At 45.1% G+C, this 25,537-nt stretch overlaps 1 long non-coding RNA gene across 2 annotated transcripts in view; it reads right to left on the bottom strand.

Annotated features, from left to right (window-relative positions):
- LOC141416370 (uncharacterized) overlaps window positions 1–25,183 on the bottom strand; it is a 46,180-nt gene extending 20,997 nt beyond the window's left edge. The window contains exons 1-2 of one of the 2 annotated variants that reach the window (XR_012441113.1): window positions 24,932–25,183; window positions 21,972–22,150 (exon numbers count right to left, since the gene is read on the bottom strand). This is a non-coding gene — a long non-coding RNA (uncharacterized lncRNA). The remainder of the gene's footprint in view (window positions 1–21,971; window positions 22,151–24,931) is intronic. The other variant, XR_012441112.1, reaches the window with a different exon arrangement.
- Window positions 25,184–25,537: the final 354 nt, after the last annotated feature.

Below are 25,537 nucleotides of genomic sequence, written 5' to 3'. Positions count from 1 at the left end.
TGCCCCACCCTCAAGCACGCTCCACAAGTAACACACTGCACCATCAGAAAAGAGCCCTGGCACGATTGCACCTCTCCCCCTTCCCGTTCTCAAAGCCACTCCCTCCACCAGGAGCCTCCCTCATGGGCATATGAGGCTGCCCCACACACCCTTGCTGGACACAAGCACATCCAGTGCAGAGCTGCCCAAGACCCCGCCCCCGCTCCACATGCATTCCCTGCTCAGGACACCTCCCTCCCCTTCAATGACAAGGAAGGTCTCCCCTGTGTATTTCGTTTCCTGTGTCCAAATCTGGCTCCCTCTATTGAGTGGCTTCCACCAGGGTGAGGATCCCTCCAAGCCTGACTCCCACCAGTGCACAGGATGCCGGCTCAACCCCCCACTCACTCCCCACATAAGACACAGCCCTATCCCAAGGAGCACCCACTCAGGAAGGAGCCCTCACCCTTCCTCTCTGCCCCATACCTGCTCCCTCCACCGCATGCTACCTCAAGAGCACATGAGGTTCCCCTCCCCACCTTCCCTGGACACTGTGCACAGTCCATCCACCATGCCCTAAGCCCGCTGCCTCCACCCCCTGCTCCCAGGGCCTGGGGAGCCAACACCACTCTGCCCCCTTCACTGCACAGAACTCAAGGACACAGGGCAACCCAAGCACACTCATGCAAGATCCCCGCACACACATGCGTTCCCTGCTCAGGGTTCTGCCTCCCCACACATCAATGCCCTGCCAGGTCTCCACCTCACCCCCTTCCCCTGTCCCCAAAGCTGGCTCCCACCACTGCATGGCTCCCTCCACATTGACTCTCTCACCTGGGCCAGGTTTCCTCCAAGGGTTGGCTCCCTCCAGCACACAGGATGCTGCAGTCCCTACAGGTTCCTGACTCAGGAGGATGCCTCGCTCCCCCCAAGTTCTCCCAGCGTAAGATGAAGCCCAACCCTCACATACACCTGCCCATTATGGCGCTCCTCCCCCTTCCCTGGGCCAAAACCAAGTCCCTCTAAACCAGGGCTCTCTCATGCACATGTGAGGTTGCCCCTTCCCAACCTCTCAGAACACCAGCCCATCCTAAGCAGGAAGATGCGCCTTCCTCTTGCCCTGTCCACAAAGACCGCTCCACCTCTCCCATGGCTCCCTCCTGTGAATATGAAGCTGCTCCCCTGCCAAACACCTGCCCATCCCTGTGTGTGTGCATCACTACCCCTGCTGGGCACTGGACAGCTCAGGACACCTCCTTCCTAAAGGACACTGCTCAAATCCCCTTCCTCACTACAGGATGACCCCTCCCACCCACTTCCCATGCAGGACACCACCTCACAGTCCCATCCCCACGCCCTAAGCCTGCTCCCTCCATTTCCCACTCCCAGGGCATGGAAACACCAACCACCACTCTGCCCCCTTCAGTACACAGATGCCACTCCTCCCCCATCTCCTGTGCCCCAAACCAACCTCCTCTTCCTACTGTCCCCCTTTATGCGCATGATACTAACCCACGCAAGGCACCAGCCAATCCTCATGCACACCCATGGAGGATGGGGCACTGACCCACTCTCAAATGTGGACCTTGCTCATGATGCAGCTCAGGCCCACCCATTCCCTACTATGTCCCCACCTCACCTCTCTTCCAGTGTCCACACCTGGCTCTCACTACTGCAAGGCTCCCACCAGGGCAAGGATTCCTCCTGCACACAGGATAGCGCATCCTTCCATGTGCCCCGCTTATGGCACTGCCCCGTCCCAATATACTCCCCATGCAAAAGACCAATCCATCAAAAGTAGGTCTGTGTTGATTTCATCATTCCTCCTTCCTCTGTTCACCAATCTGCTCCCTCCCCCCTCGAGGCTTCATCAAGCTCACATGAGGTTCCCCTCTACACTCCCTGGACCCTGGCCCATCCCCATGTGCACCTGTGCAAGACCATGCCATACCCACATGCGCTCCCTGCTAAGGACCCTGACCAACTCCCACCCATTCCCCACAGGTCTCCACCTCACCTCTCTTCCTTTATTCAAAGCTGGCTTCCACTACCTCAAGGCTCCCACCAGGGTGAGGCTCCCTCCAGCGCACAGGATACCTCCTTCTCTAGAAGCTCCTCACCTAGGATGCTGCCCCACTCCCGTGCAAGGCTTGGCTCCCTCCAAGGCACAGGATGCCACTGACCCCACATGTTGCCCTAGTAGGATGCAGCTCTCATACCCCATGTGCTCCACATTCAAGACACTGCTCCACCCCAAAGCGTGTCTGCACAGGACAGCTCTCCACCCACAAAGGTACTCACGTAGGATTGCACCAATCCCCCTCCCTCTGTACCCAAAATGGCTCCCTCCACCTACAGGCTCACTCATGTGCACATGAGGCTGCTCCACGCACCCTCACAGGACACCGGCCCATCCCACTCACACTTGTCCAAGACCCTGCCCACCCCTACATGCATTTCCTGCTAGTGACACAGGGAATTCCCTGCCCAATTCGCCCATTCCCCAGTAGATCTCCACCTCACCTCTCCTCCAGTGTCCAAAGCTGTCTCATTACTGAGAGGCACCCACCAGGGAAGGGCGAGGCTCCATCCAGCACACAACATACAGCCTCCCCCACATGCTTCCAGCATAGGACGCAACCCCGCCCCCCGTAGTTCCCCTCCCCATCAAAAGAGCTTCTGGGCAAGATTGTGCCCTTCCCCCTTCCTCTGTGCAGCAAACCAGCTTCCTCCACTGCCAGGCTTCTTCATTCACCCATGAGGCTGCCCGAAGCACCCTCCCAGGACACTGGCCCTTTGCACATACCCTCAATGAAGACCCTGCCTATCCCCACAGGGGATCCCTTCTCAGGACACCCCCCCAATCAATGCCCAGGCAGGTCTCCACTTCACCTGTTTTCCCCTGTGCCAAAAGATGGCTGAGACTACTGCGTGGCTTCCTAGACAGCAAGGCTTACACCGTGGCTAGGCTCCCTCCAAGGCTTAGGAGGGACGCCACCATCCTCACACACTCCCTGCACTGGATGCTGCCCCACCCTCGCCAACCTCCCCTCTGCACCCCTCAGAGCACTGGATGCCACTGCCCTGAGTACTCCTGAGTACTTCCCCTTCTCCTGTGCCCCAAACCATCTCAGCAACACTCAGATTACATTATCTGTGCATTTGTTTCTGTCACATTAACCCTGGGTTATGCCCGTGATGTTCCCTTAATCATTGTTTTTATATACCCTAATTTATGATTTCTGTGTTCATTGTTATTTTCCTTCCCAGAATGGGATTAGATTTTTGTAGTTTAATACAGATGCCTCTCAAATAAAAAATAATGATTCTGTCTTATTGTTATAGTTCTAGGTATGGATCCTAAGGCCAAACGATGCTAGTCAAGTGCTCTAACAATATGCATCATCCCAGAAATTCACTTACAGTTTTAGCTTTTTTATAATGTGAAATTAATGCAGATTCTGTAGAAACCATACTTAGAATGTCAATCTTTTCTTAGGATATTGATATGTAGTGTGATATTCTTTCATGATGCTCTCCTAATCAGCTGAATGATCATGAAGGGTAATGTTTAATTCTGTGCTCTATAGTGTACTGTATTTGATAATTTACACGAGGGAAAAGATTATTAAAATTGCCTGTGTGTTGAATGATCTTGACCAAGTGTAGGCTAATTTATAAGCCATCTCAGTCCTGCTAAGTTACATTAGGCTATGCTAGGAAGATTGATAGGGAGATGAACTCAATGCACTTTCTTATTTTCAGTATAATGACTGAATCATATTAATTCTACAAGTGCATTGTTTACTTTGATATTTTTATAAACGCTTATATCAGGCTTTTATTGTATCTGAAATAACTGCTTGTTCTTTACCTCCTCTACATTTTCATCACCTTCAGTCATCTTCCTCTTCTGTGAACATCTGTCCTCTGTCTACTGGAAACCTTTTTATATGAAAGACAATATATGTCACTTATCTTTCTGTGTCAGGCTAATCTCACTTAACATGATGACCTCCAGTCCCACCCATTTTCCTGTAAATGACACTACTTAATTCTATTTGTGGATGAACATTATAATTCTTTATAGATCTACATATATACATAGATATCACCTTTCCTTTCTCAATTCATGTGTTTGATATCCCGGAAAGTTTTAAAATGGAATAGGTGATGGGTGCACAGCTAATCTTTGAGTGTATTAAAACCATTTAATTGCTCACTTAAAAATCAGTGACTTTGATACATATATAAAAATGAAGGAGGCAAAAGGTATGAGTAATTGAACAATCCCAGTAAAAATATTTCTTGGTTGATTATTATCTCAGTTCTGGTTTTATAGGGGTTTCCAATAAATTATTATTCCCACTTGCAGAAGCACTGTGATCTGTGCTCATCACAAAGAGTTTCACCTAGTGCTTCAAAAGCCATGGAGACTGCCAGAAGGAAAGACTCAGTAGGAAAACTTTAAAAAGGAAAAAAAGTGGCTTCAGAGTCACTTTTTAGGGCATGGAATACTGATCTCCTTTAATAAGTGTGTATATAGTGGAAAAATTATGTCTACCTAGAGTTGAGCACTATCCAAAATAACAGCCATCACTGGACTCTTGGTTCATACCCTCATATGATAAGTGGAAACAATGTATTCCAGGTCTAGAATATGTCAGAAACCCCAATCAACACTGAATGCATGCAAGGGAGCCTTAAATTATATCAATATTCGCTTTTTCCTGTCAATAATGGCCCCCCAACCTTACATTGATCCTCCTACCCAAATCCTGTCACCATGGGCCAACAGATTTCCTGCTTTTGCTAAGAGTCCCCTTCAGGCTGCCTTGTAGTCAAGGAGAAGATACAGCTGGTTTTAAATTTTACCCTGTGCTTGAGAGACTGGACCCTAACGACTCTGGCATGCAGTAGAGATTTCTTGACCAGGCCACCAACTGGTGCCAATGGGTGGACTGGACTCCCCAAGCAGTGTTGGAGGGGAAGAATGGGGTTTGTAGAGTGTGGCGCCACTGCCAGGAACAGGCGGGCCGAGAGGGATTGAGTCACGGTGGTTTCATTCTAGGGATGCAAGGATGGTTCGACATGTTTAAATTTGTAGGTGTAATATAGCATATAAACCATTGAGGACAGTAATCAAAGGATTATCTTTACAGATAAAGAGAAAGCCTTTCACAAAATTAAAAATCTTCTTATAGTGAAAGTTCTAAAGAAGTTAGTAACAGGAGCAATGAACCTCAATATGATAAAGGGCATGTGTGACAAACATGTAGCTCATATTATACTACACGGGGAAAACCTGAAATCATTTCTAGTAATTCAGAAATGAGAAAATAGTCTACTCTTCCAACTCTTGTTCAATGTAGTGTTTGAATTCTTAGCAAGACCAAAAATAAAGAAAGAAATAAACATGACAGAAATAAAAATAAATATATCAAACTATCCATAATTGCAGTTGATATGATCCTTTACTTTAATGACCATAAAGTGTCCACTAGAAGACTTAGATCTGTTAAACACTTCCAGCAAAGTTGCAGGATACAAATCAACATACAAACATTACTAGCTTTTCTTTATACCAATAATGGAACATCCTGTGAATGAAGTTAGGAGACCAACATTTTTCATAACAGCTTCATACACATATATGAAGAAATATAATCAAACTGGTGGAAGACCTCCACAATAAAAAGTAGGAAAAAGAAAGACATTGAAGGAAACATTAAGACATGGAAAGATCTCCCGTGTTTAAAGACTGATAGATTTAATATTCTGAAAATGGCTCCACTAACAAAATCAATCCACTGATTCCAAACTGTCCTCATCAAGATTTCAGTGAAATTCTTCACTGAAGTAGAAAGCCATCTTTAAATTAATAGGGAAGTATGAAGCATCCCTAACAGTCTAAACAACCTTGACTAAAAGGAGCTATACTTCAAGTACCACAATAATCGACTCCACATTATACTACAGAGCTGTAGAGAAAAAATAGCATGGTACTGTCACAAAAACACACATGAAGACCAACAGAGTAGAATAGAAGCCCAATAAATAAACTCATGCAGCTGTAGCTACATGGCTATCAATAAAAGTGTTGAAAAATATGCTGGAGAAAAGAAGATCACTTCAACAAATAGTGTTGGGAAAACTGGATATCCACCTGCAATAGAATAAAACTAGATCCCTGTGTGTCTCCTATACAAAAAGAAAATTCAAAGTGGATCAAACACACTAATGAAGTCTTAAAGCTCTGCAACTTCTACAGAATAAAAACCTAGGGAAATACCTTAGTGTATGGAAGTCACCAATAATTTTCAGAATAAGATTCCAATAGATTAGGAATTAGGAGCAAGAATTCAGAAATGATACTGTAACACAAACAGCAAGGTGTTAGGACAACTGCAGAGGGCAGAGGTGTGCTTTGTCATTCCAATCAGGTTGACAAGAATTACCACCACTTTAAGTCAGGAAAGGGGACACAACCAGCTTTCTGTAACCGCAGGTTCTGCATCCATAGACTCAGCTCATTGCAGATGGATGCTATTTTGTAAATTGCATCTGAAATAAGCCAGATGCAGAAAGATAAGGACTGCATGTGCTTTCTCATACATGGAAGCTAAAATCTCAGTCTGAATGATAACGTGTGAATACGGCAGGTTGGGAAGGTGGATGAAGGGAAGCTGAATTTGATTAGGGTTTACGGAATGCATGTGTTTCATATTCCAATGAATTCCACTAATACATGCTAATGAAAGACAAAATATTCAAAAGATTTGTATTTGTATTGAACAGGTGTGAACATTTTTCTTCTCATTATTCTTGAGGAACCGCAGTATAAAAACTATTTCCATAACAACCACACTGTATTAGTTATTATCAGACACTTAAAGATGTTTGCAAATCTACAGGGGATATGTGTACATTATATGCAAATATTACATAATTTTATATAAATGACCGAGCACTGGAGGACTTTGGCAGAGTAACAACATTCTGGAACAAATCCCCTACAGCTGCTGAGGGATGACTCAGAAAAGGGAATGTTTTTTCTTGGGGTCTGTAATGCAGACATTCTAACAGACCTACTCTATAAAAGACAAGGATTTATGTACAGGGAAATTCATTGTAGCCTTATTCATAGCAATGGAATATGAAGAAAACCCAAATATTCACTATTAGATGATGGTTAAGCAAGATACGGGAGACTGTCAGTTCCTATTAGCTTTCTGGTCTTCCTCCTTGACTGTTCTCTTCCTGTGACATGAGACAGCACTGACCTATCCATTCTGAGAATAATAGCTAAGATGATCTTTTAAAATAGCTAAGAATGACATACTGTCACTCTGTTGCTTAAAATTTTCCAATATCTTCCAATGACCTATAGTATAAAACTCAAACATCAGATCATAAATGCTCAAAGGTCACTCTGTGAACTGACTCCTGCCCCATGTTAAATGTCATCTGTATTCCCCATTCTACCACCCACCCTAATCACACCAACTTGATGTCTTCTATATTATTAGTTCGCACCTGTTATTTTTTTCTGGAATGTATCCCACTTACATACTTCAGCATTGGTTTCTCCTGATCGTTTATGATTCAGCTCAATAAAAGTTTCCTTCTCACCTTTGTAAAGTAGATTTCACACTTCAAACATAATAGCAAAAACCTTTATATTTACTCGGTGCCTGGAACTGTCCAAAGTGTCTTACAAACATTCAATCAATTGATTCTCAAAGTATTTTACACAGTGCAATAGCAATTTCAATTTTTACAAGTGAAAACAGAAGCATGCCATGATTAAGGAATAAAATAAAAGTCACACAGTTAGGAATAATCTTTCTTTCTTCTTTTCTTTTTTGAGACAATGTCTCTTTCTGTAGGCCAGCCTGGCTTGAATATGCAGTTTAGTCCATGCTAGACTCAAATTAATAATCCTCCTTTCCCATCTTTCCAAGTGCTGGGACTACCTGAATGTGCCACTATGCCTGGGTTTAAGTTCCAACACCACCCAGTATCATCAAGCTTGGTACCAACCCTTTAACAATTACTTAATCCATTACACAAATGTTTAACAACTGCCTATTCTGTTTTTGGTTAGGCCGTTGTGGTGTGCTGTTAATGACTCATCCAAGCTCCTGTGAGCTGGTTATCAAATTTTCAGGAATTTGGGGAGCAAGTTTTGTTTTTTAGCATGGCACTCCAAGACAATTGAACCAAATGAACTTGTTGAAAATGAATAGTTTTTAAAGGAAATAAAATATCTAAATGCACTCACTTCATAAATATGTTTATGCCACTTGATATTTTACAACTTGATATGGTTTTCTGATTAGCTGGCATATTGATATATTGTTATTTGTACCCCTAAACCCCTAGGCTCAGCTGACCCTCTTACTTCACCTAAGCAAATAGGTGAGCTAACATATATGCACCGCTGTGATCAGCATTTTGATGTGATTTATCAAAGATCTTTTTGTTTATATATAATATTTGCAAAGGGAGTTTCACTGTGCATTTCCATGTATGTGTACCATGTAACACAGTTAGGATCATTGCCACTATTATTCTCCTTGTATCCCTCCCCACTTTGTAAAATGACCTCGATAAGTTCCAATGTTCCATCTTCATTTTACACAAAGAACGATGACCACAGTGACCCACCTTTACCCTCTTCATTCCCCATTCCTCTCCTACTAGTTCCCTACCCCTAACATGACCTGTTTTACATTCTGTCCTTCATTGTTTAACTGTCTGCTCATTGTTCAAAGGGTGTGCCTTGGTATTTCACCTGCAAATATACTCTACTTTAATCAGTATAACCCCTCTATTATTTTCCTTAGCCTTTCCCCTTTTCCAGTGTTGATCATCAGCTTTCAGAGTATTTTGCTGTGTCTTGTTCCTACACAGATGCAATTTAGTTCAACATTATTCACCCCATCATTCTCTTTTCCTCTCCATCCTGCGCATACTATCCTCAAACAGTCCCACCATTAGAAAAATGTCTCTCCATGTATGTAGTATGATCATGATTGTATCTGTGTATACATTTATCATTGGGATCCATCTTCCATATATGAGAGGAAACGTGGTCCTTATCTTTCTGAACATGGCTTATTTCACTTAACACGACGACCTCCACTTTCATCCACTTACCTATAAACGTCACAATTTCATTCCTCTTGTGGTTAAGAAATATGATATTGCATGTATGTACATATGTATACATTATGAAAATTATACACATATATACAATTTCCATAATTTACTCATCAGTTGAAAGACACCTGGGCTATTTATGTATGTTGAATATTGTCAATAATACTGCTATAAACATGGGTGTGCAAATGCTTTATTGCCGCCTGCATTTCTTCAGATGCATGCTCAAGATTGGTCATGTTAGTTTTATGAGGAATGCCATACTTTTCCATAGTAGTTGTACTAATTTACATTCCCACCCACAGGATGTAAGTGTTCCTTTCTTTCCCCACATCCCACATATTTTCATTCATGTTCTTGAAGAAAATCATACTGTCTGGAGTGAGGTAAAATCTTCATCTGATTTTGATTTACATTTCATTTATAGCCAGTAACGTCGAGCATTTCTTCATCTGTTTTTGGCCATTTGTACTTTTTCCTTTGAAAAATTTCTGTTTAGTTCATTTGCCCATTTTTTCATTGGGACACTGGTTCTTTGGGTGTGTAATTTTTCAGCTCCCAATAAATTTTGTCTGTTAGTCTCTTGTCAGGTAAAGGTTTTCTCCTGTTCTGTGAGCTTCCTCTTCATCCCAGTGACTGCTTTCTTTATTGTGCAGAAGGAAAGATTTAAGTTTTTAAGAAGTCCCATTTGTCAACACTTTTTCTTAATTGCTGAGCTACTGGAGTCTGTTCAGGAGGTTACTGACTATGCCTGTGTGCTCCAGTGTATTCTCTTTTTTTTTTCCTGGAGTGACGTCACTATTCCAGATCTTATCTTAGGATCTATCATCCACTTTGAATTGATACTAGTACAAGAAGAAAGAATAGGATCTAGTTTCAATATTCTGTAGGTGGATATACAGTTATTCCAGAGTCATTCATTGAATAGGCTGTCTTTTCTTCATCATATGTTTTGGGCTTTTTTTGTCAAAAACCAGATGGATGTAGCTCTGTGAATTTAGGTCTGGGTCTGCTATTCTGTGTTCCATTGGTCTTCAGGTCTGCTTTTGTGTCAGTGCCATGCTGCTTGTATGGCACTGTCATGTAGTTTGAAGTCAGGTATTTTAACACATCAAGAGGTGCACTTTTTGGTCACTACTGCCTTGGCTATCATTGTCTTCCGTGTTTACATACAAACTTTAGGATTGATTTTTCTTTCTCTTTGAGGAAAGTCATTGGAATGTTGATGGGAATTGCCTGGAACATTTTGATTGCTTTTGGTAGTATAGCCATCTTCATGGTATTAATTATGCCAATTCATGAGCTTTCCATCTTCTGATGTCTTCTTCAATTTTTTTCAGTGAATTATAATACTCATTGTGGATTTCTTTCCCTTCCTTTGTTAAATTTATTTGTAAGTCTTTTTCGAGGCTATTGTAAATGAAATAATTTTCCTAAATTCATTTTCAGTCAGTAGGAAGGCTACTGATTTTTATACATTGATTTTGTTCCCTATTTCTCTGAAATTATTTATGATATCTAAGAGTTTTTGGTGGAGGTTTTAGGGTCTTTTAGACATAACGTCCTATCATCTGCAAATGGGGATAATTCAACTTCTTCTTTGCCTTTTAAAGTTCTTTGTATTTCTTCTTTTCATCATGTTGGTTTGGGTAGTAATTTCATGACTTTAGAGGAAATGATTTCAGGTTTTCCCCATGTAATATGATGTTTTAACTATAGGCTTGTTCTATACAGCCTTTTTAATGCTGAGTATATTCCTTCAATTCCTACTTTCTTCAGAGCTTTTATCAAGAAAGAATGTTGAAATTTTTCAAAAGCTTTGTGTATATCTCCTGAAATAACAATGTGATTTTTGTCAGGGTTTCTGTTTATATTCTGTATCACATATTTTTAAGTTCTTGGATTTTTAATCATCCCTGTATCCCCAGAATGAAACTGACTTGATCATGGCTTGTGATCTTTTTGACATTTTGTTGAATCTGGTTTACCAGTACTTGAGAACTTTTGCATGCATGCTTATTAAAAAGATTGGCCTATAATTCTCCTGTTTTGTGTATCCCTGTCAATTTTGCGGACAAATGTAAGACTGGCTTCATAGAATTCATGAGGTCCTGTGTTTTACTTTTGGGAGAGACTCTATGTTCCCCTCACAATTTCATTGCTTGTTTTGTATCTCTTTAGGTGGCTTATACACTTTTGGTTTAAGTTTGGCTGGATAAATGCATCTAAAAATTTATCTGTTTCTTCTAGGTCGAGTTTATTGGATTATAGGTACTCAAAATATTCTCCTCCAGATTATTATTCAAATAATAATCCAGATTTCATTAGTATTTTTCATGATATGTTATTTTTCATCTCTAATTCTGCTAATTTGAATTTTTTCCCTCTCTTTCTATTCAGATTTGATTGGGGCTTAACAATCATATTTATCTTTCTGAAGAAACAACTTCTGTTTCATTGATTCTTTTCCTGCTTTTTTTTTTTTTGGTTTTTTTGGTCTCTATTGTACTGATTTTAATCCTTATTTTATTACACAGGTTTTTGAACAAAAAAACGTGAATGATCTCTACAATGAAAATGATAAACCTTTGTACAGTACTATGGAAGAAACAGAATATGCAGAAGAAGGAAGTATCTCCCATTCTCTCAGATTGGCAGAATCAATGAGGTAAAAATGAATGTACTACTAAAAGCAATCTAATGTTCAATGCAACTCTCATCAAAAATCCAATGGCATTCGTCACAGAGTGCACAATCAACCCTAAAGTTCATTTGGAAGCACAAAAACTGTGAATAGCCAAAACAATAGTGAGCTAAAAGAGCAACACTGGAGGTATCACAATACCTGACTTCAAACTGTGTTACAGAGATATGAGAAGAAAAACAGCATGGTATTGGCACAATACCAGACATGAATAGCAGTGGAACATATTAGAAGACCCAGATATGAATCCATGCATCTAGGCCCACATGATTTTTGACAGAGGTGCTCAAACGTATCACGGAATAAAGCAAACCTCTTCAACTAATGTTGCTCGGATAACTGGATATCTACATGCAAAAATCTGGAACAAGTTTCATGTCTTTCACCCTGTACAAGTATAAGTTCAAAATGGATTAAAGACCTTAATTAAAGACCTGAAACCTTGAAGGTACTTCAGGAAAGAAGAGGGAATATACTAGAACTAATGGGCACAGGCGATAATTTCCTAAATAGAACTCAAATGGCTCAGCAGCTAAAGGAAAGATTGACAAATGGGACTATGTGAAACTAAACATCATCAGCCCAATGAAAGAAATGGTCACCAGTTTGAAAAGGCAGCCCACAGAGTGGTAAAAATAGCTTTGACATCTGAAAAGTAATTAATAACCAAGATATACAAGGAGCTCAAAAAACAAAACTCTCCAAAATCAATTTATGAATGAACTGAGCATAGATTCTTGATGAATTAGCTAGGCTAACAGCTAAAGTGGCTGGAAGTGTAGCTCATTGGTAGTGGAGTGCTGAATGTGTGATAATTCTTTGGTTTAATACCCACGACCCCCTCCAATAAATATAAATACCACAAGTATTACTCTGCTTAATCACCCAAGTGTATAAACACACAAAAGCAGGCACCTTAAACATTTGGATTTTCATTGATCAAATACATCAGGATGAATCGTGATTTCTACTGCTTGCCAGTTGCTCTTGTCTAATTATCCTCATTGTGACTGGTTTCACATACCTGGGTAAAATTACTAAATATGGATTTGGGAAAAGATAGAAGGTGACAAAATCTTTCTCACTACAGTGTGATGGTGAAAATGTATCATCTTATCACACTAGAGGCTGTTAAAGGAGAATTGCAAGTTTGAGGCCGCCCTGGGATGCAAAAAGACAAACTGTCCCAGCAGAATTAAACCCAAGTCCCAAATGATGTGGGAAAGCCTTAAATTGAATTAATGCCAGGATCAAATCACAGCATTTAAAGAGGGAAAGATGTCATATTACTGACAGCCACCATGTTCCCGATCACCCACAAACCTGAAAGAAAAACCACAGGTCTGTGACTGGTAGAATAGGTGGTTAGGTTAGCTTGGCGGAAAAGAAATGGTGCCAATAGAAACACAGACCATGGCTAGAGATATCAAAGTCTTCATAAGATTTTAAAACCACAAAATTTCCACAGGTATATGGTCATCAACAACAGACACCCTCTACATCTCACATTACTGCCACCTCCAGAATTTTGCTGGTTAGTTTTCTTTTCTTCTTGTTTTTCTTCCTTCTGTCTGACCTTGAGTTACCTTCATAATATGAGGACCATCTGGCATGGTAGACATCGACATGCAGGGTTAAAATTCTTACAAGAGATAGGCTCGAACAGACAGATGCTGACTGCTTAACAGCTAGTGCCATAAACCATTCAGGTGAGCTAGCCTCTTTAAACCCCAAGGCTACCACACAGGTCAGCTTTGCTTGCAGGAATCTGACCATCCCTTGCAAATACACACACACACACACACACACACGTTTTTAGCTAAATATGCAGCAGACAGAAATTAGAGAAAGGTCAGGAATGTTAGATCTGTATAATTTAATTTAAAGCATCTAAATTTAGACCCCTGGTTCACTCATTTCCTCTGTTTCCTCTGATCAAGAGGGTTCCTTTTCAAATACAAATCCTTGTTAAACTAGAAATAAGAAATAGTGGAAATTTCTTCCTGCATTATCTTAGAGTACCTGAAAATTATCATAAGTGTATGTGTGAGTCTTGAAGGATACTACAGAAAAGGTTAGATCAAAAAGAATTAACCTAGAAGGTAACGCACACGCACAGGAAATCAATGTGAGTCAATGCCCTGTATAGCTATCCTTATCTCAACCAGCAAAACCCCTTGTTCCTTCCTATTATTGCTTATACTCTCTCTTCAACAAAATGAGAAATAAGGGCAAAATAGTTTCTGCTGGGTATTGGGGCGGGGAGAGAGAGGGGTGGAGTGGGTGGTAAGGGAGGGGGTGGGGCTGGGGGAGAAATGACCCAAGCCTTGTATGCACATACGAGTAATAAAACAATAAAAACGTAAGTGTACGTGTGAGTCTTCAAGGACACGCCCCCAGCTTGGAAGCCAATGAATACACAGAAGACACAGGTTTTTCCCCACATCCAAGTTAAGGATTTTATAAAAACATCTTAAAAACAAAAACATATCTGTTTTTCTTATACATGGCTCTTCCATTCCACCTGGTAAAGACCACACCTGTGAGTCTCTTCCCACTTTACCTATAATAAACTCCACTATTTATTTCCCTTACTATATCCATACACATGGATATCCTTTGGCACCTGAAATCCTTCCCATCTGACCATTCTTTGAGTCATGCTCGCTATTCTCTGAGAGTATGAGCACCCTCATTTTGTGACCGGTCACTAAGGTTCATGGAGCCAATGCATAGGATGCCTTGGATAGCCACAGGAGTCTCCCTGGGTGTCCAACCCCTGTGGGAGCGAGTAAGGAAGGAGATTCTTCTACCTTGGTGGACTTTATGTTCTAGCAAAAAGACCAAAAGCAGTATATATGAATTATATGTCAATGACACAGTTTGATATTCCAGGTCCATCCAAACAAATCTCACCTGGAATTCAGTCTTTAGTTCTTAAAACAAAATGAGACAGATAATATTCAGCTGACAAAACCTTCAACAATCACCTTGGAAGTGGGCATTACTCTGGTTACACAGCTGAAGGATGCATAAAAATAGCTATACAAGTGCTTCAACTGAAGCTAGATAGAGAGATCTGTTCCCTCACATTTCTTGGATGCCCTGTTGATAATCATTCCTGAAATCTGTGGAAACTTACACTCCTTTCCAACTAGCTCTGCAATCTCTTGTGTGCATATGGCAGGAAAATAGCTGGAACACATAGGGAGGGAGAAGTGTGTATCAACACCCACATGGTTTCACGTTACCCACAAAAGGACCTGACCAAATGTGGAATTCCTCATGGTAACCTCAAATATTCTGAAATTCTGGTTTTGATACACCAAAATATGATTCTTCACCTTCAAGGCCTATCTCTTGGAGAATGACAGCAAGACCAAGTCTAGAACTGTGCTTGTTCACCTGAGAAACTAGAATTTGTCTCCCTGGGAATAAAATTAATAAAAGCAAATTACATGCATGGTTATTTAAAGACATTCTGAGTGGAAATTTCTAGGGACTGAAGCTGTGTCTCCATGAAAGACCACTTACTTAACAAGCTCTTGTCCCTGGGTTTAATTCCTGGCCCTCTTAAAAGAAAAATGAAGCTGGAACTGCTGGAGAATGTTTCTAATCCAAGCTACTCAGGAGGAGGAGTCAGGAGATTTCACATTCTAGACCATCCTGGGAAAAGATACAAGATCTTGAACTCTGACTACTCCTGTATTTATCAACTGAGTAGCCTGTATTACAGACACGGTACACCATGCATGGATCCGCTTAAGTTTTGAGTGGTGAAAATGTTAAAAGAATCTAACTCAAAAATGGCAAATACACTAGGCTGATTCTATATCTTGGTATTGTGAAATTCCACAGAGAACATGGATGGGTATATATCTATGTTGTATGTGGAAACTGATTTCTTAAGATATATGCCCAGGAGTGTTACTGCTGACCATTATTGTACATCTATTTTAAGATTTTTGAGAAGCTCCATAATGCTTTCTGCACTGGTATACGTACTGACATTCCTGCCATCAGTGTATGAGGGTTCCTTTTCCCCACAACCTCACTAGCATTTGATGTTATTTCATTTCCTGATGATTGTAATTCTGAGTGTGCCAGGATTAAATCTTGGTGTGATTTTGACTTGCATTTCTTTTATTACTAAAGGTGTTGAGAACTTTTCAAAAATTTATTGGTTTCCCTTTTTGCTTCTTTTGATAATTGTTGGTTCAGACCATTTTCCCACTGATTGATTTATTTCCTTGTTGAATGCATTTTGAACTTACTATATGTTAAATTTATGCGGGACTTACCAGGATTTATATTCAATCCAAGTAAAGAAAACAGTTAACTTTGTTTTTAACAAACTGACACCACCATTAACTTACAATATTGTCTGAGCCTACAGCATACAGGCTCATACTAGAATTGTTGTGGAATTTTTATCTTACATCGATGTTTCAGTAACATGCGCAACTGGAACATCATTTAAAAATGATGTCCCCGTAAAAGTCCTCCTCTACAGTCAGATTACTCAACAGATACATCACCCCAAACTCTTCTGTCCTAGTGTTTTGCAATGACAATTGATGAATTTTTGCCTCTTGTGTTTATTACTCTAACTCCAGGGCCTACATTAATTGCTGGCATGAGGTAGACACTTGGTAAATACTTATTGAACGAATGAATGAAACGTATATTGCTGCCAAAAATAATGAAAGTTGGAGTTGTGCTATTGAGTAATTAGTTAATTAATTGTTTACTTACTTATTAACGACAGTAACTCAGGCTCTGAACTAGTCAGGCAATCCAAAGCTTGAGCCACAGCAAGAGCTGTTTTTGATCTGGGTGTTTTGGCAATCCAGTCTCAATTTTTCATGGTCTTAACCAAACTCAGTCCTCCTATTGTATGGCTCCTGCTGCAGTTGGGATGACAGGTGAATGCCACCAAGTACAGCCACTTGTTGAGACAGGACCTCCTTCTGTTTTTGCCTAGCATGTCTTCCAACCATGATCCACCTTTAGACTTCCATGAGGATGGGAGTTAAAGAAATGAGCAACATGCATCCAGGTGGGGATCTTTACTTCTTTTTTTTTTTTTTTTATTCATATGTGCATACAATGTTTGGGTCATTTCTCCCCCCTCCCCCCACCCCCTCCCTCACCCCCCTCCCCCCTTCCCTCTCCCCTCCAACCCCCTCCATACCCAGCAGAAACTATCTTGCCCTTATCTCTAATTTTGTTGAAGAGAGAGTATAAGCAATAATAGGAAGGAACAAGGGTTTTTGCTGGTTGAGATAAGGATAGCTATACAGGGAGTTGACTCACATTTATTTCCTGTGTGTGTGTGTTACCTTCTTAAAACAGAATGAGACAGAGGTTTGATGGCTGAAAAAAATCTTCAGTTTTCTTGGAATCTTCAGAATCTCAATGAGTATAAACTTCTTTCCCATTGATACAACCATGCAAAAACCCAGACAAGTAACATAGCCTCTTTTTTCTACAGGAAAGCAAATGGGTCACCACAGGATGTAAAGAGGAGGCAGAAAAATACTTGTGAAATGTTAGGCTCAGAACCCTTATGACATGATCTCCCTACAGGGTAAAGGGATAAATGGCAATGACTCCAAATACCTATTCATATATTGTACATTAGGCCACGGAAATGGAAAAAGCACATCTGAGTCACACAAAAAGGAAAAGACAAAAATTTGTTCCTGAATTGGATATTCAACACCATCTTGAGGACAGTGTTGATAGTAAGGCAGATCCAAGGAAAAAATTTTGGCAACAAAATGTAGACGAGTTGGGAGGTGCATCGGAGGCCCAGATTGAAGAGTAGACTGCACAAGAATGTGATCATATACACCGAAGTACTTTTCAGATACATATTTAGGACATTTACAACAATTTTTTTACCCCTGTTGAAAAACTTTACATTATTTTGGATGCCACAGTAGCACATCCCCTAGGCATATATTCAAATGAACCCAAGCCACCACACAGTAGAGATAACTATACACCCATATTCATAGCAGAACTGTGGGTAAACAAGAGGCAGAACACAGAGCCCAACTTCTCCAGCTGCATTCATGACTTCCGCAGGTGCGGTCCATGACACATCAAACTTATCCCAGGGTTTTCCCATGCAAATCCTCCCAAAATGACAGGAGCATGGAGAGGGAATGTCTGCAGTTGGGGCACACCATGCAAAGACAAGTAAGCCAGTCTCAGAAACACAAAGGGCACACGGTTTCACTCACATGCAGAGCAGAGATAAAGCAGATAAACACACAACGAAAACAAATGATGCTGGACCGTCTGCTACGTGAAACAGGTTTGTAAACGTGCAACTGCTCCATGGGCCTCGAAGAAGAAGGAAAAGGAAAAGATGATGATGGGGCTTCAGCAAAATCCAGAAACTTAAGCATTGGGCAGGCCTGAGGATAGGTGGATTTGTATTTCAGAGCTGTTAAAAAATGGGGGGATGACCGGAGAAAGGGACCAAAGGAATCAGACTGAAAACGGGAACAAGAGTAGAAAACCCTTGAGGCATCCACATAAAAAGGAATCAGGAAAGAAGCTACTATAAATGGTGGAAAGGGTGTGTGTGTGTGTGTGTGTGTGTAAAGAGAGCTACTTCTGGCAGAGTGGAGGGTGAAAGAAGGAGACCAAGGTGAGGGATTGTAGCGGATGGACTTTCTATCTTCCCAGGACAGACAAAAGAGGAAACTCTTAGAATTGCTGTCAGACCAGGTGGGTGGTGAGGGAATGGAGGGGGAGAGCCCCTGCGGGTGATCTAAGCAATGTACCCAAGAACGGTATTTGGATTTGGACGACGAATTGCTTCCACCACACTCAAGCGCTGAGAGAATATATCCCCCCTATGAAACGTATACACCAGCAATATTAGCATACTTGGTACCCAGCCAACCTTAAGAGTCCAAAGTCTTAGCGTCCTACGGCTCTCCCCGAGGCCAGGGGAAGAGAGTGGGGAGAGGAGGAAGGCAAGCCTGCCCTTCTGTGTTCAGGATCATTTGAGCCTCCTCAAGCCACCACAGTTCCCTTTGCCCACCCAGAGGGCCGGAGTTCTGGACACCCTGTCAGGCGGTTGCTTGGGGACAGGCTTGGCCCGGGTCTCCTCGTGGATCACAAGGGGAACTGTGCCTAAGGCCTCCTTGCAGGCTGGGTCACTAGATCCATGCTGCACAAGGCTCTAGCCCTCTGCTTCCTAGGCTAGAGCCCTGTGGGACGGGGAACGATTTGCTGACCAGGCGGGTCAAAAGAAGTGCCAGGCATGAGCCCACGGGGACCTGCTTGGCTACCAGCAGCCTGGACCCCAACTTTTCCAGCCTCCCTGTTGTCTTCCTCAGCCCCTTTCCACCACGTGCCCAACGTATCCCAGGGCCCTCCCCTGCAACACCTCGCCTTGTCCATCTTGCTTCTCCAGCAGCCCAACCTCAGATACCCCAAGGGACCCTGGAAACTCACCATTGTGAAGTCTTCAGAGGCCGCCTCTGTCTCCATCTGCGACACCATCTCGAACTTGGCAGGCTTGACCCCCCATGCATAAGCTGCCGCTGCCTTCACCACAGCCTCTGCTTGGGCCCACAGTGCAGCTCGCCATCCTTGTTTTAAGCAAGCCAAGGCAGGGATGCTTAGACACTGGCAGCGGTGGGTGGGAGTGATGAACAGCCAAGAAGATGCTAGAGGCGCAGACAGGTGGCACCAGGCGCCAGGGTCCGCTGGGCTACTGGGAATAGCTGGTCACCCTCATGCATCCTGGGTGTGGCTGGATGATCCTCCCCTCGGCCACCCCACCCCCTCCCACTTCCGACCTGTTGGGCATTTCGACGTTTGTGGCAAGGTGCCAGACACTGACAAGGCGCAGAAGCCAGAGTGGCCAGGGTGGCTTGGGAGGTAAGTGAGGACAGTAGGGCTGCAGCCAGGACCTAGGGCTGTGTGGTGGCAGCACTCACACACAGCCATCTCCTTGCTTCTGTACCCCGAGACACTGTCATGCACCCCATACCAACCCCCCCCCCCAAATATCTTTCTTCCCCCATCTGGGCAGCACATACCTCATGGAGCGGCTGCGAGCCCTCCTCTCTAGTGCAGACGCACACAAAGGACGCCAGGGCATCACTTCCCCTCTGCCTGCAGGCTGCTCACTTGGCAGGCATGCAGCCTGCCGAACTTCACCTCTTTTACAACTTCCCAACAACACAAACCTCACACAGTATTGACAATGTTCCACTCAACACAGTTAGGAAGTGAATAAACACTAAAACGCTATTTCTTGGACTGTATTTGTGTATGTGTGTGTTGTGTGTGTGTGTGTGTGTGTGTTCTGTCCACACACATGCTTCCCGATCAACTTGAACGGAAATGGGAAGTGTAATCATGGAATAAATCGGACTCACCTTAATCATGACTAAAGCATTCCAAGGGAAAGAATACAAATTGACTGACAACATCCCTAGGCTCATCCTACAGCCATAAAGGTTGACACAATTCTGCCAAGCAGGCACCCTCGCACAAACTCGGTGGCCCATTGACCTGCTCAAATCATTACGGGAAGCAGGTCGGAGATTTCGCTTCAAGCAAAAGAGAGAAGCGCCAGATGATACAGGGATACGTATAGGGCATGCACCCAAAGGAACCTAGGCCGATATACAATTGACACACCTGCACATCAGTCTTGAGCACAGTGCTATTCCCCAAATCCAAGCTAGGGAAACAACCCCCAAGGCCTCCTACTGAGGAACGGATCAAGAAAACCTGCCGTGCTAGAACACAAAGCAGTTTGATCTCACAGGGAGGAACAACGAACGGGACGTGCTTGGAGAGGGAATGGCTGCAGTTGGGGCACACCACACAGTAGAGATAACTATTCACCCATGTTCATAGCAGCACTGTGGGGAAAGAGGAGGCAGAACACAGAGCCCAACTTCTCCAGCCGCATTCCTGACTACCACAGGTGTGGTCCACCAAACACCAAACTTATCCCAGGGATTTCCCATGCAAATCCTCCCTAAATGATAGGAGCATGGAGAGGGAATGGCTTCAGTTGGGGCACACCACGCGAAGACAAGTAAGCCAGGCTCAGAAACACAAAGGCTGCACAGTTTCACTCACACACAGAGCAGAGATAAAGCAGATAAACACACAAGGAAAACACAAATGATGGAGGATCATCTGCTAGGCGAAACAGGTTTGTAAAAGTAAAACTGCTCCATGGCCCTCGGAGAAGGAGGAAAAGGAAAAGAAGATGATGGGGCTTCAGCAAAACCCAGAAACTTAAGCATTGGGCAGGCCTGAGGATAGGTGGATTTGTATTTCAGAGCTGTTGAAAAATGGGGGGATGACAGGAGAAAGGGGAAAGGGGGAGCAATGGAAGGGATTGAAGGGACCAAAGGAATGAAGACCGAAAACGGGAACAAGAGTAGAAAACCCTTGAAGCATCCACATAAAAAGGAAACAGGAAAGAAGCTACTATAAATGGTGGACAGGGTGTGTGTGGGTATGGGGTGTGTGTGTGGTGTGTGTGTGTGTGTGTGTGTGAGGGGAAGGTGTGGGCTACTTATGGGAGGGTGGAGGGTGAAAGGAGGAGACCAAAATGTGGGGTTGTGGTAGATGGACTTCCTATCATCCTAGGATAGACAAAAGAGGAACCTCTTAGGATTGCTTTGAGACGGGGTGGGTGATGAGGGAATGGAGGGGAGAGGCCCTGGGGGTGATCTAAGCAACGTACCCAAGAACCGTATTTGGAATTGCCACGACGAATCGCTTCCACTACACCCAAGCACTCAGAGAACATACCCAGCCTATGAAATGTATACGCCAGCAATATTAGCATACTCGGTACCCAGCCACCCTTAAGAATCCAAAGTCCTAGCATCCCATGGCTCTTCCCAAGGCCAGGTGAAGGGAGTGGGGAGACGAGCCCACGGGGACCTGTTTGGCCACCAGCAGCCTGGAGCCCAACTTTTCCAGCCTCCCTGTTGTCTTCTTCATCCCCTTTCCACCACATGCCCAACATATCCCAGGGCTCTCCCTTGCAACACATTGCCTTGTCCGTCCCACTTCTCCAGCAGCCCAACTGCAGACACCCCAAGGGACCCCGGAAACTCACCATTGTGATGTCTTCAGAGGCCGCCTGCGTCTCCATCTGTGACACCATCTCGAACTCGGCAGGCTTGAACTCCCCATGCAGAAGCCGCCGCTGCAGCCTTCACCACAGCCTCACTTCTTTTCCAACTTTTCAGCCACGCAGATCCTCACACAGCATCGACAATGCTCGATTCAGCCTGGCTGGCAGGAGAATAAACACTGAAACACTCTCTGTTTGTGTGTGTGAGCAGTGTGCACGAGTTTCCTAAGCAAGTTACACAGGATGGAAGCAGCGTCATCATGGAGTAAATCTGGCTCACCTTAATCGTTCTAAACCATTCCAGGGGAGAGAATACAAATGCATTGAGAACATCCCAGGGCCCTTCAAGACAGCCACAGATGTTGACCACGATTCCGCCAAGCAAAAACCCCTTACACACTTGGTGGCAGCGTGACCGCTATAATCATTATGGGAAGCAGGTCCGAGATTTCTCTTCAAGGGAAAGAGAGACGCACCAGATGATACAGGGGTAAGTCCCCTGGGCATGCACCCAACGGAGCCAAAGCACATATACGCTAGACACACCTGCACGCCCATGGTGAGCACAGCGCTAGGCACCAAATCCAAGGTAGGGAAGTGACCCCAGGGTCTCCTACTGAGGAATGGAGCAACAAAATGTGCCACGCTGGAACGCAGAGCAGTTTGAACTCGCCGGGAGGAATACCGAATGACACAGGCTTCGAGAGGAACTGCTGCAATGGGAACACACCCCGTGAAGACAAGCAAGCCAGGCTCAGAAACACAAAGGCCGCATGCTTTCTCTCATGCCAGGAACATAGATCCAGCAGATCAACACATGAATGAAAACACACACGATGGTGGACCCTCTCCTACCTGGAACACATTTGTAAAAGTACAATTACTGCAAGGGACTCGGGGAAGGAGGAGAAGGAAAAGAGGTTGATGGAGATTCACCAAAATCTGGAAACATACACCTGGGCAGGCCAAGGAGAGGAGCTGTTGAAAATGGGGGGTTGAGAGGAGAAAGGGGAAAGGGAGAGCGACGGAAGGGTTTGAAGGGACCAAATTAAACAAGACTGACGGTGGGAAACACCTTGAGACATCCACATAAAGAGGAATTAGGAAAGAAGCCGCAATACACAGAGGACAGTATGTGTGTGGGTGGGGAGGGGTGGAGGAAGGTGGGCTTCTCCTGGGAGGGAGGAGGGTGAATGAAGGAGACCAAGGTGAGGGGGTGTGGTGGATGGACTCCATATCCTTGTGTGACAGCCAAAAGAGGAACCTCTTGTGAATGCTCTGAGATGGGGAAGAGGGGGTGAGGGAATGGAAGGGGAGAGGCTCTGGGGGTGATCTAAGCAACGTACCACCCAAGAAGCAGATTTGGAGTTGACACAAGGAATCGCTCCTGCCCCAACCTGTTCCGGGAATATATCCATCCTACAAAACGTACACAGCGACAATATTAGGGTACTCGGTCCCTAGCCACACTTAAAAGAGTCCAAAGTTCTGGCATCCCATGCCTCTTGGCCAGGCCAGGTGAAGGGAGTGGGGAGAGAAGGAAGGCAAGCCTGCCCCTCTGTGTTCAGGGTCATTCGCGCCTCCTCAAGCCATCAAAGTTCCCTTTCCCCACACACAGGGTTAGGGGCCTGGACAGCCTGGGAGGTGGCTGCTTGGGGACGGGCTTGGCCCAGGTCTCCTCATGATTCACAAGGGGAGCCATGCCTAAGGCCTCCTTGTAAGCTTGGGACTCTAGGTCCATGCTGCACAAGGCTCTAGCCCTCTGCTTCCTAGGCTAGAGCCCTGTGGGACTAGAAGCGATTTTCTGGCAAGGCGGGTCAAAGCCTATGCCCGGCACTCTCTTGCCCCTGGCCAGGACCTGCATGGGGGCATACCTTGCGAAGACAAGTAAGCCAGGTCCAGAAACCCCCAACCGTCAGATAATAGATCCATCCTATCAAACATATACTGTGAAACTATTAGGTTTCTTGGTCCCTGGCCACTCTCAGAGTCCAAAGTCCTGGCATCCCATGGCTCTCTGACAGGCCCGGTGAGAGTCAGTGGGGAGAGGAGGAAGGCAAGCCTGCCCCTCTGTGTTCAGGATCATGCAAGCCTTCTGAAGCCACCAATGTTCCCTTTGCCCAGCCACAGGTGGCCAGGGCCTCAGCAGTAGGGACCCAGGGCTGTGTGGGCAGAGGATTCACACTGAGGCACTTCCTCAAGTGCGTGAGGCTGACACCCTGAGATCCTCACCACTGGTGGCCCACAGCGCCTTAGCTGTCCTTGGCCTCAGCAGGCCAGGCAAGGGCGCCTGGACACTGGCAGCAATGAGACTGTTGCAGACCCGCTGGTGGCTAGAGGGGGGGACAGGAGGCGCCAGGGGACGCTGGGCTACCAGGTGTGGCTGGCCGCCATCACGCCTCCCTGTTTTGGCTGGTGAATCCCAGCCTAGGCCTCCCAGCCTCCCCCTTGCTACCTGTTGGGCATTCCGCTGAGGCATCGAAGGCGGCCAGGCCGGCGAGAATCGCAATGGAGACGAGAATGGCGAGGGCGGCAGGGTCGGCATAGGCAGCGAGGACAGCGGCAAGGGCGGCAATGGCGGCGAAGGCAGCAAGGTCAGCGAGGGCGTCGAGGGAGGCCAGGGTGGTGAGGGCGGGAGCCGCGACCCAGGGCTGTGTGGTTGCAGAGCTCACACGGAGGCACCTCCTCCCGTGAGTGAGCCTGGCACACTGCACCCCTCGCACCGGGGATCCACAGCGCTCTCGCTGTCCTTGGCCTCAGCAGACCAGGGAGGGGCGCCTGGCCGCTGGCCGCGGCGGGACTGCTGCAGACCCGCTGGCGGCTAAAGGGACAGACAGGCGGCGAACGGGGACGCTGGGCTACTAGGTCTGGCTGGCCGCCCTCGTGCACCCGTTTTGGCTGGGAAATCCCAGCCTCGGCCTCCCCAGCCTCCCCGTTGCTACCTGTTTGGCGTTTCACAGAAGCGGCGAAGGCTGGGAAGGCGGCAATGGCGGCGTTAACAGCGAAGTCAGCGATGGCGGCGAGAACGGCGAGGGCAGCGGCAGGAGCGGCAAACACCCACAAGGCGGTGAGTGCTGCCGGGAAGGTGAGGGAGTTGGCGGCGGCTGCGGGGCGGCTGCAGGGCGGCAGGGCGGTGGCGGCGGCGGCCCTCCAGAGTTGTGAAGATGCCGAACTCACACGCAGGATCCTTCTCTCTTATGTGACGCTGACGCACTGACGTCACCTGACGCACTGACGTCCCCTGACGTCTACTTACCCGGATCTATGCAGGGCATTCTGAACGAGAGCCGCGGTGAAGGCAGGTTAGTTATCATCTGAGCGTTGTGACCACACAGCCCTGGGTCACTGATTCTGCTGCGCTTGCCGCCCCTCCTTCCCTTGCTTGTCAAAATGCCCTACAGGTTCAGGAGGCTTGCGAGGCAGAATTTGGATGGAGGGATTCTCCATCCAAACCTAGGGCTACAGAGGGGCGGCCAGCCAGGCATGGTAGCCCAGCTGCCCCTGGGCCTGGAAGCCTCCACATAGGCAGCAGTGGGACTGCTGCAGAG

This window comes from Castor canadensis, chromosome 14 (assembly GCF_047511655.1).
Source record: "Castor canadensis chromosome 14, mCasCan1.hap1v2, whole genome shotgun sequence".
Classification (NCBI taxonomy): domain Eukaryota; kingdom Metazoa; phylum Chordata; class Mammalia; order Rodentia; family Castoridae; genus Castor; species Castor canadensis.
The sequence above is the reverse complement of the archived record's forward strand: the minus strand, read 5'-3'. Positions and strand labels throughout refer to the sequence as shown.